This window comes from Hemicordylus capensis, chromosome 16, assembly GCF_027244095.1.
Source record: "Hemicordylus capensis ecotype Gifberg chromosome 16, rHemCap1.1.pri, whole genome shotgun sequence".
NCBI lineage: Eukaryota > Metazoa > Chordata > Lepidosauria > Squamata > Cordylidae > Hemicordylus > Hemicordylus capensis.
The window spans coordinates 2,597,086-2,611,141 of record NC_069672.1 but is presented as its reverse complement, the minus strand read 5'-3'; the positions used below and the strand labels follow the sequence as shown (position 1 = coordinate 2,611,141).

The 14,056-nt window shown below is 45.7% G+C and overlaps 1 long non-coding RNA gene across 2 annotated transcripts in view; it reads right to left on the bottom strand.

Moving 5' to 3' along the window:
- The window catches only part of LOC128338677 (uncharacterized), a 187,432-nt gene that overhangs the window by 117,478 nt on the left and 55,898 nt on the right, over window positions 1–14,056 (bottom strand). For both annotated transcript variants that reach the window (XR_008312670.1, XR_008312669.1), the window contains exon 3: window positions 5,855–5,971. This is a non-coding gene — a long non-coding RNA (uncharacterized LOC128338677). The remainder of the gene's footprint in view (window positions 1–5,854; window positions 5,972–14,056) is intronic.

The window sequence follows — 14,056 nt, the reverse complement described above, 5'->3', positions numbered from 1 at the left end:
TAGCCTCTCTGCCTGCAGTGGGCAGGTGGTTCTGGGAGAAAGACCTTCTCCCTCCGAGCCAAGATGGGCGAGCTGGAGTGCTTGGTTGCTAATGAAAACATAGATATAGTGGGCATAACGGAAACATGGCGGAACAGGGAGAACCAGTGCGGCACTGTATTCCTGGCTGCAAACTCTACAAAAAGGGCAGGGAGGGGTGAGCTGGGGGTGGAGTAGCACCATGTGTTAAAGAAGGGATAGAATCTAGGAAGACCAGAGTCCTCCACAGAATTATTTCAGATACAAAAAATCCTTTAAATACATCAGAAGTGGTAGGTCCACAAGATCATGAGGGAGTGAAAGGGATTATTAAGGAGGATATGGAGATTGCAGAGCAGCTAAATGAGGTGTTTTTGTTGTTGTTGTGTTGTTTTGCATCTGTCTTCATGGCAGAGAATACTGAGTGTATGCCGGTGCCTGAACTGAGCTTCTCAGGGACAGAGGCTAAAGAACTGAGTAAGAAAGAGGTGATGATGTTTTGAATGGTCTGGAAAAATTAAACATTAACTAATTGCCAGGGCCAGATGGCACCCACCATTATGTCCTCAAAGAACTCAAGAACTCAAGTTCTTTGAGTCTTCAAAGAATTCAAAGAGGGCATGCCCTCAACTCCTGCCTGTGGCTTCCAGCAGCATCTGGTGGGCCACTGTGTGAAACAGGATGCTGGATTAGATGGGCCTTGGGCCTGATCCAGCAGAGCTGTTCTTATGTTCAAATGTGAAATTACCGACCTCCTTGCAAAAAGATGTGACTTCTTCCCCAAGAGTCGAGTCCCTTGTTCTCTCCTAGGGATGCCTAGAATTCTCTCATTCTGGCCTATTATTGTTTCTGAATAAGAGCTTAGGAAACTGCTTTATACCGAGCTAGACCGTTAGCCTATCTAGCTCAGTATTGTCTGCATGGACTGGCACCTGATTTTCAATCTTTCAGGCAGGACACTTTCCCAGCCTTACCTGGAGATGCTGCCTGGGATTGACCCTGGGACCCTCTGCAGGCAAAGCAGATGCTCTTCTGCTGAAATACAGCCCCATTCCCAAAACCACTCCTATAGTAACCAAAATTCCTATCTGCAGGGGCGTAACTACCATTAGGCAAGGGGAGGCAGTCATCTTGGGGCCCCACTGCTTTGAGGCCCCCCCCAGAGGCACATCACATGACTCCCCACCCACCCATGTTGCACCTCCGATGGATTACGTTGAGTCTCTTGGAGATCGGCAGGAGCAGAGAGTAAAAAAACCTAGATTCAATGTGAACCAGATATTCACCGTATTCATAATGGGGATGTGAGTGTGAGTGCACTATATATATTGTGTGTATATATATCAGCGAGGGGCCCATTTTTAAATCTTGTCTCTGGGCCCCCTCCAACCTTGCTACGCCCCTGCCTATCTGGCCCCCAAAAGGATGACCAACGGAGTCATCCAATAGTTCTCCAAGGAGGAAGGGATGCCCATCAAACACTGACAGAGGGTTCAGGTGGGAGAGAGCTTCATTGGCTATCTGGCTTTGTTCACCTGAACGCTCCACCAGTCAAAGAACGTCACCAGCCTCATGCACTAAGGCAGGGCACACAATTATAATTAATTTGGGAGCCTGTGTTGTGATCATGCTGTGATCATGAGTGAGGGAGACAGCGAGGTCGGAGAGGAGAGCTAGTCTTGTGGTAGGAAGCATGACTTGTCTCCATAGCTAAGCAGGGTCTGCCCTGGTTGCATATGAATGGGAGACTTGATGTGTGAGCACTGCAAGATATTTCCCTCAGGGGATGAAGCTGCTCTGGGGAGAGCAGAAGGTTTCAAGTTCCCTCCCTGGCTTCTCCAAGATAGGGCTGAGAGAGATTCCTGCCTGAAACTGCAAAGAAGCCGCTGCCAGTCTGTGAAGGCAATACTGAGCTAGATAGACCAATGGTCTGACTCAGTATATGGCAGTTTCCTATGTTCCTATGAGGTCCAAGTGAGGGGAAGTGATCATCTGGGTGAGAGGAGTTGATCCGGATGGTGCTCTCTTGCTCAGCAATCAAACCAAGCACTTTGCTGAGGCAGGAGGAATCATTGCCCAGCCCTTCTCCTCTCTGCCACTTCCTCCCCCTCCAAACATGCTGTTTCCACTAATTATAATCACACAAACTGCCTTACTGGGCTGGGCAAAATTGCTAGTCCGAACATGTGCTGGGTGGGTAGTGACAAAACTGCGATGGAAGTGAATGTTGCAGTGGGCTGGGAATATAGGAAGCTGCCTTGTACTGAGCCAGACCATTGATCCATCTAGCTCTGTATTGTCTACACAGACTGGCATCGGCTTCTCCAAGGTTGTGGACAGGAGTCTCTCCTAGCCCTATCTGGAGATACTGCCAGGGAGGGAACTGGGAATATCCTACAATGCTCACATGTAGTCCTCCATTCAAACCAGGGCAGACCCTGCTTAGTAGAGATGTGCACAAATCGATTCTTGTGATTCAATTCGAGTTCGAATCAAACCAGCCTGATTTTATTTGAGCGCAAATCTTCTGTCCTCGAATCTCGGTTGATTCTATTAAAATTCGATTCGATTGTATTAGAATACATATGATTAAGAATTTTTATGTGATATGGATTCTCAGTTAGAAAGTCATTTCATGATGAACATCACAATGAACATTTCACAATGAGAATCCACACATAAAATATACTCCAGAGTGATGGCAGAAGCTTTCAGGGGACAAAATGGAAATCGCTGGGGACAAAATGTAGGCTTGAATTGCCAAATCGATTCAAGCTTGAAGCTCGATTTGACCTCGAATCTGGTAGGTATCCTCAAGGGTGATTCGATTTGAGGTCAAATTACTCGAATTGCCCAGATTCGAGTCGAATCAATTTGACCATGAATCGATTTGCACAGCCCTACTGCTTAGCAAAGGGGACAAGTCATGCTCACTACCACAAGACCAGCTCTCCTCTAGGTTGCTAGTGTCCACTTATAGGGGACCCCTGTGAAAGGGTGTAAAGTGAGGCTGTGTTTAAACTCTGAGATGTAATGCACCCAACCCCTTGGCTCGTGATCTGTATTCGCCAAACTCTTTTCCTCCGACTGTCACGGCATCTTTTCTGTCTCCTTGTTTGTTCCTTCCTTGAAGGTTCCCCATTTGTCAGTATTTGTTAGAAAACCTATGAAATGGATGAACTAACTAATTACCAACCGGGAGTTGACAGCTACAAAAACACGTCTCATCAGTGACAGATTGCTCGATATTAATCAAACATTATTATATGTTATGGCTGGAAGGCATTTTGCAGCTAATGAAGATGTGCCCTGTCCCCCTCCCCGCTCCGCGTTTAGATCTTGATGCTTGGAAGGCTTCAGCAAAAGTCCTCATTCTGCTTCCAAACACAGGCTTCTGGGAATTCCCAGAAGTCCCAGTTGCCATGGAGATTCTTCAATACATCAGTGTGAATTCCTCCCTGGAGTTTTCCCATGACAAGTTGGACTCGTGGTAGCTGTAATCTTCAAGCTGTCGGCATAAGTGATGGATTGAACACAGGGGATGTAAGCAGCTCTGTCGTGGTGTTCCTCACGCAGTATGTGGTAGAATGCAACAAGCCGAGAGGAGCAGCAGAGTGAGGACACTTTCCCCCAGACACCAAGGCAGAATGTCTTCCTTATCATGGGCCAGGAAATGAGTGGATGGTTTGCAGCGTAGTGGACATTCATGGGCCATGTACCCATCAATACTGCTATCTGCCTGATAGGGGTCTGCACAAAAGTGGTTTGCCCGGTTCAGTTCAAGTCCGAACCGGACATGCTCTGAACCGGATATGTTCAGTGTGGGCACCCAGAACAACAACGCCCCTACCCCCGCATCTCAGCTTGAATTTGAGCCAGTATGGGGTTACTAGAGTCGACTTTTTAAAAATTACACTCACCACCTGCAGAGGATGCTGCCGCAGCCACAAGGGATCTGTGGTGGTTCTCCCTCCCAAATGGCCCATTCTTGACCTCTCTGGATTGGCGGTGGCCATTTTGGAGGGCGCTGTGCATGCACCCTGGCTTTCTGTGTGACCAGGTCATGACCCAGCCATGCAAATAGCCAGGGTGCATGGGCAGAACCCTCCAAAATGGCGACCGCTAGGGCAGAGAGGCCCAGAATGGACCAATTCTGACCCACAACAGGTCATCTGAGACTGAGGGGAGGCTGATGGGGGGGGGCTGCCACAGACCTCCGCCTCCCACAGCCATGACAGCATCCCCCAGAGGAGGTGACTATTAAAAAGAAATCCTGACTCTAGAACCCCTTAACCGACCCTGAGTCATCCAGGGGGGTTCGGTTCAACCTTGGGCAAGCCCTCAAGATGGACCACTTCAATGCTGAATTAGCTCAAGGTCCAGCCAGTTTGCACACCCCTACCTCCTGGGAAAATCCCCAGTTGTCCTGGAATTATCCTTTATCCCATGAGCCAGGCCCATAAATTCTGGCCATTGGGACCATCTCAGGGAACAAATGCTCATAGTAATTTTGGAAATGTCTACCCCACTAGAAATGGAGGAGAGGAGACAGGAACATAAGAAGTTGCCTTCTACCGACAACTGTGACAACTGCATGTTGATCCGCCAAAAGATAGGAGATGTAATACTCTTCTGATTGACCAGGCCTATTTTTTTAAAAAATGGTTCGATCCAGATAGTACGGATGTCCCTATAATAGGCACAGTGTAAAAGAACACGTAAGACTGACTTAATGTCACCAGAACCACATGGACATAACCAGTTCCTTAGTGGTATCCCCTTAAATCTGCCATCCAAAATGGCAGAAGATTAAACCGTGCCAGTGAAAAGGCTCTCTTCTGGTTTAAGGTGGTCAAGTGGGTGAGATATGCAGCTGGTTGTGGGTAGTTTGAAAAGCTACCTAAAGTACTACTGGTGATAACCAGACTTAAATCCAATTGCCACCACTGGTCCCAGTTCAGCCTCTACTCCCCAGAGGAGAGCTGGTCCTGTGGGAGCAGGCATGATGTCCCCTTAGCTAAGCAGGGTCTGCCCTGGTTTGCATTTGAATGGGAGACTAGAAGTGTGAGCGCTGTAAGAGATTCCCCTCAGGGGATGGAGCTGCTCTGGGAAGAACTTCTAGGTTCCCAGTTCCCTTCCTGGCTTCTCCAAGGTAGGGCTGAGAGAGATTCCTGCCTGCAACCTTGGAGACGCTCCTGCCAGTCTGTGAAGACAATACTGAGCTAGATAGACCAATGGTCTGATTCAGTATATGGCAGCTTCCTATGTTTCCTAAGACCCTGGGGCAGGCATATAATTTAAGCCAGTAGTTAAATGTACGAAGCCACGCCTGTGCCTCAACAATGGCCAACCCTGTTTCTAAACGCAAGATAGCATTCAATACGCATCTGGGGACTTGAAAAATGGCACGAAGAAATCCAGACTGCACCACTTCTAAGGGCTAAAAATTACAGGTGGGACAGATCTGAATCTCATGCAATATCTGTGCCAGTATTTTAGCCTGATACACCCTAACGGCCGCAGGACCCTAACCGCTGTAGGAACGCAGAATTAGTTTATTCTGAGGTTTGCCCAAATCTTTGGAGTGGAACCTCATCTACAGAACCCCCAAAAGGCCCCCAGAGAGGTGACTCTAGGGATGGCAACACACCCTTCAAATTGCCTGGGAGTCTCTGTCTATTTGAAATATCAGCTCCTTCACCTCCAGTTTCATCACACCTCCGAAACTGAAGCCAGTTCTATAAATAAAGTGGGATCTCTTCTGTAAGGTTGTCCTTCTCCAAATTAACATGCATCGAGCAGAAATTGAACAGCATAAAATTAAACCTATATTTACCTTCTCGTCAATGCATTTTCACAGTGCCGGTGCAGCCCGGGGGGGGGGGTGCCCACGGGGGAGGAGGTGGGGAGAAGCAGAGACCGAATGTTGACATTTGTGCAGCAGCCTTTCCAGCTGATAAGAAAGCATGAATGATTCATAAAAATAAAAGAACAAAGACATTCTAATTAAGCATCCCAGGAAATGTGTAATTTCTTTATGCAAATTATACTATGAGTTTATCGCAAGGTTTTAGGGATTTCTTTTTCACTTGTCTTTACCAGATTCCTCTCGTGACCAAGGTTCTGGGCCATGATGCTAAAGGCACACATTATAGAGAAATTCATAGTGGCCTTTTACTGAATTTCTTTCTTCTCATCCAAGAAACCCAATCTAGAATTCAGGCCCGTGGCATACGAGGCAACATCCATTATTTAGAGCCAGCGTGGCGTAGTGGTTAGAGTACTGGACTAAGACCAGGGAGACCTGAGTTCAAATCCTCATTCAGCCATGAGACTTGCTGAGTGACTCTGGGCCAATCACTTCTCTCTCAGCCTAACCTACTTCACAGAGTTGTTGTGAGGAGAAACTCAAGTGTGTAGTACACTGCTCTGGGCTCCTTGGAGGAAGAGCGGGATATAAATGTAAAAATAAATAAAAATAAATAAAAATAAATTTAAAATGTTCAATCATAGCAATATCTAATATTACAATTTTGTCACCCTGTTCTTGCAAGGACCTCAGCAAGAGGTAATACACGTTTCTTTCACCACCAGCATTTGATCCTCACAACAACCCTGTGAGGAAGGTTAGGCTGAAAGAGAGTTTCTGGCCCAAGGTCACCCCCATGGGCTTAATGGCGGAGAGGAGATTTGAATCCAAATCTCCATGCTTCTATTAGGGGAGGAGAGCTGGTCTTGTGGTAGTGAGCATGAACTGTTCCCATACTAAACAGGATCTACCTTGGTTTGCATTCAGATGGGTATAGTAAATCTGTTGGCTTGGCTAATTCAACAGGATTTACAACCCCTTCAGCTCTACTTCTGTGAGTTAAACAGAAATAAATAAATAAAAATAATAATAATAATAATAATAATAATAATAATAATAATAATAATAATAATAATAATTTGATTTCTATACCGCCCTTCCAAAAATGGCTCAGGGCGGTTTACAAAGTGAATTAACAAATAAGATGGCTCCCTGTCCCCAAAGTGCTCACATTCTAAAAGAAAGTCTGGAAATAAGAGTAGCAGCAAAGCTGCACAAATGAAAGTGAAAAAAGACTCACCAAGCAAAATAGTAGCAAACAAAATAAAGACCCTTTAACTAAACTAGGTACCCCCCTCTATGATAACTGAGTAATAACTGGAAAAACAACAGAGCAAGGAATGAAATGAACAAGGGCAGGCTGGAGCACGAAAGGTTGAAGAATGCTAAGTCGGAACACAGTCTGCGGTAAGCAAAAGTTGCTAACAGAAATCTGTGCCAATAACAGTCTGCTTAATATAGGGCTCAAGATAAGCGGCGGCCAATCAGGCTTCCCCTGACTCAGCACTTCTATTGCCTCTCCTGTGAGATCTTGCAGCTGTGAGTCTCCCACTGAGCCTTTCTCTTGAGATGTCTTCTTAACACAGGTGAAATTCCAGCTTCCTCCTGATCACCCTCTTCAGCAATCATGTCTGCCAGCTGTTCAGATTCCTCTGTATGCTGCCGTTCCAGCCCAGGTCCAGAGTCTGCTTCCCCAGCCAAATCCTGCTGCTGTGCCTCTGAGCCTGTACTCCCAACCGAGTCCTCCCGTTCCTCCTCTGACTCTTCTGACCCAGAGGTCTGAGCTATGACAATGGGTGACTGACTACATGTGAGCACTGTAAGATATTCTCCTTAGGGGATTGGGCCATAGTTCAATGGAAGAACCTCTGCTTACTTGCATTCAGAAGGTCCCTGGCACCATCTCCAGGTACAGCTGGGAGAGACTCTTGCCTGAAACCTTGGAAAGCTTCTGCCAGTCAGAGTAGACAATATTAAGCTAGATGGACCAATGGTCTGACTCAGTAAATGGCAACTTCCAATGTTCCTCTGACAGACTCTTCATCAATATCCAATGACAAATCACTCCAGGGTGATACCAGAAAATAGTTTCATGCCCTCTAAGATTTCAAAGGTCAAAACAGGACAGGACTTCCCAAGCGGATGTTAGGAAGAAACAGACAGCAGGCAGAGATTACCGGGCTGGAAACCCTGCCTTCTGAGCCACTTCACTACGCATGACATTCTTGTGACTTTCTTCAGAATCCCTCCCCCAAACAATGGGCTGTCCTAATCCGGAGGATTTGCTCCTCTCATAAATGCTCTTTCGGGCTCGTGCCCAAGCCCAGAAGTCAACCGCTAACAAGCTCTGGAAGTGAACCTCTCTGTATTTACCAACACTCAGCCACTAATTTTATTAATCCGTATTGAACACACTTATCCCATCAAGGCTGATCTAAGTGTTATTGAACAGAGATTAAGCGCTGAAAGACTTAAGGCTAAGCATATTTACAATGAATGTCATATCCATACTGGAAGGTATGGAGGGTCTCAGATCCGAGACTCCAAGGGGAAAGACCATGGACTTGACCCCATTTGAAAGGAGCTTTGGACTCAAACTGGACTGGGCAAGCTGGTTTTGTGCAGAACCCTAGGCCCGGGAAAGACTCCTGCCAGAAACCTTGGAGAGCTGCGGCCAGTCTGTGAAGGCAATACTGAGCTAGATGGACCAAAGTTTGGACTCAGTAGAAGGCAGCTTCCTATGTTCCTACTAAGGAGCTCCTGTTTAAGGAATGGGGCCATTGCTCAGTGGTCGAGGGTTTGCAGAAGGGCCCGGATTCAGTTCCTGGCTTCTCTGGGTAGGGCTGGGAGAGACTCCTGCCTGAAACCTTGGAGGGCTGCTGCCAGTCAGTGTCAGTTAAGCTAGATGGGCCAAGGGCCTGACTGAGCAGGTTCGTATCAGGGACAGGACCACGGCTCAGTGGCTTGGCCATTGCTTTGCATGCAGAACAGCCCAGATTCAGTGGCAGCATCTCAGAAGATGCTCTCCTACCCAACAGCATCTCCAAGTAGGCCTGGATAAGACTCCTGCCTAAAACCTTGGAGAAGCTGCTGCCAGTCACTGTAGACAATACTGACATTGTCTGGTGGTAGCAAGCATAACTGGTCCCCTTAGCTAAGCAGGGTCTGCCCTGGTTGCATTTGAATGGGAGACTTGATGTGTGAGCACTGGAAGATCTTCCCCTCAGGGGATGAAGCTGCTCTGGGAAGAGCAGAAGGCTCTAAGTTCCCTCCCTGGCAGCATCTCCAAGAAAGGGCTCAGAGAGATTCCTGCCTGCAGTCTTGGAGAAGCTGCTGCCAGTCTGTGAAGACAATTCTGAGCTAGATAGACCAATGGTCAGGCTCAGTATATGGCAGCTCCTTATGTGCCTAATGCTGAATGTCCTGGCTTCTCAATCTGCAGTACTGATTGCTCAGAAGTAGATCAAACTGCTTTACCTGCCTTGCATAACTGGCTGGGTGACAAATTGCCACTAACAAATACAAATGCAACAAATATTGATATACCACTTTTACAGTATATAAATATACTTTTACAGGGTAACAAAACCAATCAATTTCCTCTAGGCCAGCAGCTCTGGCAAATATTGTGAAAAACTGCTTTAGTTTTTGTTCCGTTGGTTGGAAATAATTGCTTATATATGAGCAAAGAGGCACCTTTTTAAAGTGGTGGTTCTCTATTATTTAGCAGGGGGAGAGCAACTGGCCTCATCCATCCCCCGCACAGCATCCCTCCAGTGGCTGTGGCTGATGTCTGTCTTATGTTTTGTTTTGAGGTTTTTTTTAAAGATTGTGAGCCCTTTGGGGACAGGGAGCCGATTTATTTATTTAAATGGTACAGTGGGGAAATATATTTATTTATTATTTATTTTATTTCTATATCACCCTTCCAAAAATGGCTCAGGGAGGTATACACAGAGAAATAAATAAATAAGATGGATGCCTGTCCCCAAAGGGCTCACAATCTAAAAAGAAACATAAGACAGACACCAGCAACAGTCACTGGAGGTCTGTTTCTGGGGGGTGGAGAGGGCCAGTTACTCTCCCCCTGCTAAATAAAGAGAATCACCACTTTAAAAGGTGCCTCTTTGCCAAGTTACCAATCAATGACTTGATTATCAAACCAGAGATTGCCGGTTCAAATCCCTGCTGGTACCTATATCGGGCAGCAATGAGATAGGGAGATGCTGAAAGGCATCATCTCAGACTGGGTGGGAGGAGGCAATGGTCAACCCCTCCTGTATTATACCAAAGACAACCACCGGGCTCTGTGGGCGCCAGGAGTTGAAAATGACTTGACAGCACATTTTACCTTTAAACCACTTCGGGAATTTTCTGTTGAAAAGCAGTATATAAATATCCCTCATATTTGTAGATAGATAGATAGATAGAAAGAATCTAAGCTCCTTGGGATCTGTTTTAGGCTGGGGTATTTTAAAGTTTCTTCTTATTAACTGGAGCACTTGTGGAGAAGTGGGAGGTATCAGCAGACTCAGGATAACTTGAAGAAATGTCAGTTTAACAAAAATCTGAAGGAAATAAGGAAGAGGACCCACACCCACCCACCCACACCCAATTTCGCCAATATAACTCAATGGAGCTGAATGTTCCCAGCCAGGGGAGTAGCAAGGTTGGAGGGGGCCCAGAGACAAGATTTTAAACCCCCCCCCCCCCGCTCACTGAAGCTCAGCTCACGAAGTAAAGAAATCTTAAATGAGGCTGAATAGTGGTAACAAAAAGCAGTGTGTATGTGTCTCATATATATATATATATATATATATATATATATATATGTATGTATATGTATATATATATATATATATATATATATATATATATATATATATATATATAACACCTATGTGTCACAATAGAACATCAGCCTAAATTATTTTTGAAAAGGGTGTGGATGATGCAAGTCATTGAATGGTACTAGAGAAAGACGTGCTGTTCTGGTAGCTCCAGGTCTTAACATTCACATCAATTTTGGAGGATGAATACAGCTGAAAGAAACCCGGGTGGGTGCACAGCTGAGGGAGTCAGTTATGTGACCTGCCTCGGGGTGTGTGTGGGGGGGGGGGGCAAGGCAGTGGGCCCCCAGACAACGGTCTCCCCTTGCCCTATCATTACATTTTGCTGCAGGTCCATACTACGTTTTCTATATAAAAGAAAGTAGCTAAAATATCTCTGGCAGCTGCTCAAAGATTTCTCTGAAAAAGCCTTCAGGGAAGAGGATCCCACCATCCCTCACCTCCTCTCATTCCAGGGCTGAATTACTCTTGGTGTTAGCAACTTCTGATCTACATAGAAAACCCATTTTGCTCTTTCATCCGAGTTCCTTGGAGAAATGAATACATGTAGCTAGCATCAGTTCCGACCCATTGCAGCCACAGAACAAATATCTCAAACTTCCCAGCTGGAACCTGTGATTAATCACTTGTCCTATTAGATGGGTCCCTGGTGTGCAGATTCACACCACCAGTGCTTTCTTGGAGATTAAGGATCTTCTTGGGTGACAAGGCCAGCCAAGTTGATTTTTCTGGATTGTCAGTTTATTATGGGTGTAAAAATAAAATGGCATTATTTCAGCAGAACGAACTTCCATATAATAGGGTTGGGAGGACCAGGACCCTAATGGCTGTGGAGGAGACCTCTTCTCTGTTAACACAATTACCTAATGGCCCAGAAAATATAATTAATTAGATAACCTCAGTTTACTTAGGAGAATGCTCTCAGAGGTGAAGTAGTAATTTTAACTTCTAAGCCCTTGATCAGTCAACTGATTTTGGAAAATAGTATATCGAGTGCTGGACAAAGACCAGGGAAACCCTCAGAGGATTTACGCTTGCTTGCTTGATTTATTTATTTGATTTATATACCACCCTTCCAAAAAATGGCTCAGGCCGGTTTACATCAAGATAAAAAAAACAATTAAAATCAACTAACAATTAAAATCAAAAAGGAAACCAATTAAAGAATTAAAATCATTTAAACATTAAAATCATTAACATTAAAACCATTTAAAACCAACATTAAAAATTTAAAACCATGAATCTAATTCAAAGTCCGGGTGAATAAATGTGTCTTCGGTGTCTTTTTAAAAGTTACCAAAGATGGGGAAGGCTCTTATTTCAACAGGGAGCGCATTTAAATGCATAAATGTTCCTTAATACCATACATCTTACATTGTGAACACATAGAGTGATTATACACTTAGTATTTATATGCACAGTAAATTAAAAAAAACACCAGCTGAATTCTACAACTTCTAGGCATTCTGTAAACTGAGGTGAACACGTATGGGGTTGTTATATTTTGCATAAGCAATTTTACCATTTTTGCTATTTTGCATAACTCATCTGAATTTCCTCATCAAAGGGAAAGACAAAGACACTGTAGTCACACACACACCCCTAACTCATGGTAATTATGTTCGGCTTCCTCTTTGGTTTCTGAGGGTTCCACAGGCCCCATTGCTGCAAGAACAGCCTTTCTGGATCAGGCCCAAGGCCCATGTAGTCCTGCATCCTGTCCCACCAGATGACTCTGGGAAGCCCACAGGTATGTGCATGCCTTCTCTCTTGCTGTTGCTCCTCTGCAACTGGTATCGAGAGTTATCTGGCCTCGGAGACTGGAGTTGGCCTTTAGCCACCAGACTAGTAGCCATGGATAGACCCATCCTCCATGCATTTGTTTAAGCCCCTTTTAAAGCCATCCAAGCTGGTGGCCATCACCTGTTGTAAATCTGTTGGCTCGGCTAACCTGACAGGATTTACAACCCCTTCAGCTTTTGTGAGTTAAACAGAAAGTAGCTGCAAAGCTGCATGAATGAGAGTGAAAAAAGACTCACCAAGCAAAATAGTAGGAAACAAAAGAAAGGCCCTTGAACTAAACTAGGTACCCCCCTCTACAATAACTGAGTAATAACTGGAAAAACAATAGAGCAAAGAAATGAACAGAACAAGGGCAGGCTGGAACACGAAAGATTGAAGAATGCTAAGTAGGAACATGGTCTGTGGTAAGCAAAAGTTGCTGACAGCAATCTGTGCCAATAACAGTCTGCTTAATATAGGGCTCCAGATAAGCGGCAGCCAATCAGGCTTCCCCTGACTCAGCACGTCTATTCCCTCCCCTGTGAGATCTTGCAGCTGTGAGTCTCCCACTGAGCCTTTCTCTTGAGATGCCACAGGTGAGATTCCAGCTTCCTCCTGATCAGCCTCTTCAGCCCGTATGCCTGCCAGCTGTTCCAGCTCAGCTCCTGCTGCTGTGCCTCTGAGCCTGCACTCTCCAAGGGGTCTGCCCGTCCCCCCTTTGACTCTTCTGACTCAGAGGTCTGAGCCATGACACCACCGCATCCGTGGTTTGCTAAGTTTAATTGCCTCCTGCTGGTAGTCCCAGACACCTGAAAAATTTCTACATAGCTTTAAAAATTGCTGCCTACCAAAACTGCATTCCCTTCATGGGATGGGGTCGTAGCTCAGTGGTGGAGCATCTGCTTGCCTGCAGAAGGTCCCAGGTTCAATCTTTGACAGCATCTCCAGAGAGAGGAGAGGCTCCTGCCTGAAATCTTGGAGAGCCACTGCTAGTCAGTGTAGACAATGCTGAGCTAGAGGGACCAATGGCCTGACTCAGTAGGCAGCTTCATATGGACATCAGGCACATTCATAGCTCAGTTGAAGAGCATCTCCTTGAAAGGCATGCTGAAGGCAGAAGGCCTCAGATTCAATTCCTGGCAGTATCTATCTCCAGGTAGGTCTTGGAGCGACTCCTACCTAGAATCTTGGAGAGCTGCTGCCAGTCAGTGCAGACAGTTTGGTAGATGGATGAATGGGTTCCCAGTTCCTTTCCTGGCAGCATCTCCAAGACAGGGCTGAGAGAGATTCCTGCCTGCAGCCTTGGAGAAGCCGCTGCCAGTCTGTGAAGACAATGCTGAGCTAGATCAACCAATGGTCTGACTCAGTATAAGGCAGCTTTCTATGTTCTTATGATGCCACACTACTTGAATGGCCCCTGCGTACAGAGATGATGGTCTCCACTTGAATCCCAATTATGATATGAGCTGAGGGAAGTTTGACCAGCACGAATGAAAATTTAGAATGGCTCCCTCTGGGCTGAGTCTTGAGCAAGACA